Source organism: Ruditapes philippinarum, unplaced genomic scaffold, assembly GCF_026571515.1.
Source record: "Ruditapes philippinarum isolate M1 unplaced genomic scaffold, ASM2657151v2 ctg871_1_1_1_1, whole genome shotgun sequence".
Lineage (NCBI taxonomy): Eukaryota > Metazoa > Mollusca > Bivalvia > Venerida > Veneridae > Ruditapes > Ruditapes philippinarum.
In genome coordinates this window covers 91,618-94,025 of record NW_026862242.1, presented here as the reverse complement: position 1 = coordinate 94,025, position 2,408 = coordinate 91,618, and the positions used below count along the sequence as shown (strand labels likewise).

General features: G+C 36.0%; 1 long non-coding RNA gene across 1 annotated transcript; it reads right to left on the bottom strand.

The window, feature by feature from the left end:
* LOC132718394 (uncharacterized) lies at positions 1-2,408 on the bottom strand. The gene is made up of 3 exons (XR_009624081.1): positions 610-2,408; positions 241-364; positions 1-73 (listed from the first exon to the last, which is right to left on the bottom strand). It is a non-coding gene; the product is annotated as an uncharacterized LOC132718394 (long non-coding RNA).

The window sequence follows — 2,408 nt, the reverse complement described above, 5'->3', positions numbered from 1 at the left end:
TACTTTTTAAGTACTACTATACGAACGATATTTTCCAGAAGCTGAAGTATTTTCTGTTTGTCTATTTCCAAACCTAGAAAAAAAGGAAAACAATTGCTAAACAATACTTAAAGTGGTAATATTGCAAATTACAACAAATAATAGAAATGTGCCGGAAACTTCACATTATAAATCAGAATACAACGGAACATATAATAAATCCTAATATTTTCATATCAAGAGGTATTAAAAGCTACAAACCTCCGCCTCCATGTTATGAAGGCAAATAAAGCTGCTACTGCAACAACACCACCAGCTAGAAATGAACCCAATATAGAACCTGTTAGCGTTCCTTTGCTGTAGCCTTCTCTCTCAAGAATTATTGCTAGAAAAATATAGATAATTCAAAATTAAAGATTAAGACGAAAATAATTGCTTTAACACAAAGAATTCAGTTGATATCCTGGAAAGATTTGCTAAAGCGATAACTTTAATATGGAGAGCATGTAAAAAAGTTGAAACCGTAATTTTATTGACGACATTAAACCTGTTAACTTGCAAATGCTTGTTTCTATTGCCTAAGCTACTGAAAATCAATTCTTTTTGCTGCATTCGTATTTGTTAAGTTACCTTCAAGACATTTCGGCCCTTTAAATCCGTGTATACATCCGTACAAGCATTCCCCTTTTATCTGGTTGCAAGTAGTGTAAACACATAGGCTGCTGCATTTGTTGTTACATTTATTGCCATAGAAATCATCTCTGCAACCCAGTAAACAGCGTCCATTTATTTCATCACATACAAGTTTGTCGTTATTGGGTAAACACGAAAAAGGGCATGAAGTGTCACAAAACGATCCATAATAGTTCGTCACGCATCCTTCCAAACACTGACCCGTTTTCCAGTCGCAACTTCTATTGTTGCAAGTATCACTACATTGCTTCTCACAATAATCCCCGTAATTTAAAACGGATTTGCATCCATGTAAACAGGCTCCTGTATCTCTTGCACAATATATACAGTTTGTGTCCGAAAAACATGTCAAATGTTATCTGTGCAATTTAAATCACAAAAGGTTCCGTATGAACCAAACGAGCACATGTCACATTTATTCCCGACAAAACCAAGTTTGCATCCTTTATGACAGTATCCATTTCCTTTATTACATCTTCCATCGAAACAACAAATCGAACACCTGTACTGACAATATGATCCGTAATAAGCAGTGTGTTGACACCATGAACATTCTGTTTATGTTGTACAAGAGCCACAGTTACTAGGACATGTTATATTACATTCATCACCATACTTTTTTCCCGAACAAACATCACATTTATCTGTGACAAAATTAGCCGATTTACAAGAACATTCTCCTGATGAAACTGAGCATGTATTGTTAACACAACCTTTCCCACATAGTAAATTACATTTGTTGGTATAATAACCGGGTCGACACTCTGTGCATTCATAACCATTTACACAGCTTTTACAATTTTCTAGACACTTCTCTGTGCACTTCTTGCCATAATAGCCAGTTAAACATCCATAAATACAATTCTTATTTGAATCACAAGAGAGTTGCCCACCTTCGCAGCAGCCGCATTCTTGACACGTCTGCACCGATAATCCTTAAAAAAACACTGTATGATTTTAAATTACTTAAACAAATTAAAACAACCATACATAAAACCACGCATTTCAACTTCTTTTTCATTTTTTATCATGGATACATTGCTGAAACAAGAGCTGTTCCTGAAAAGTGACTTATGCCCCCATAGTGAAATTTTGACGACAAAAAAATCCGCAATTTATGCCAAAATACCGGTAATATGTGCCGAACTGCTGTTTGATAAATATCATTCCTTTATTTGAAATTTAATTATAAGTGTAGGAGAAATAGTCTAAAAGAATTTACTAAAAAAAACATCACCAAGGGCGAAACAAATTCAAGCGGACAATCAAGATACTATGCAAACAAAAAAATCCTGTGTAGTTTCACTGAAATTCCTCCAGCGGTTTTGGAGTTGTAGCATGGACAAGCTCAGTGTCCTCAGAAATAGACCATTAAGGGGCCATAACTATGCCAAAAAATCAAGTAGAATCTTAAGAGAGTATGCACAACAAGGCTTGCTGAAAAACAATCCCGTGAAATTTTATTGAAATTCCCCAGCGCTTTGGTGATGAAGCACGGACAAGCTTAGTTTACTCGAAAATTGCCAATTAAGGGGCAATACGTGTGACAAAAAATGCAAGCGGAAAATCAAGATACTGTGCACATCTGGGCATGGTTACAAACCATTTTTGAAGTTTCGCTGAAATCCCCAGCGGTTTTGGAGATGAATGATAAATAAGATTACCGGACGGAGGGACGGAATGATGAAGGACGGACAATTCAATTGCTATATGCCGTCTCTCGGGGGCCTTAAACG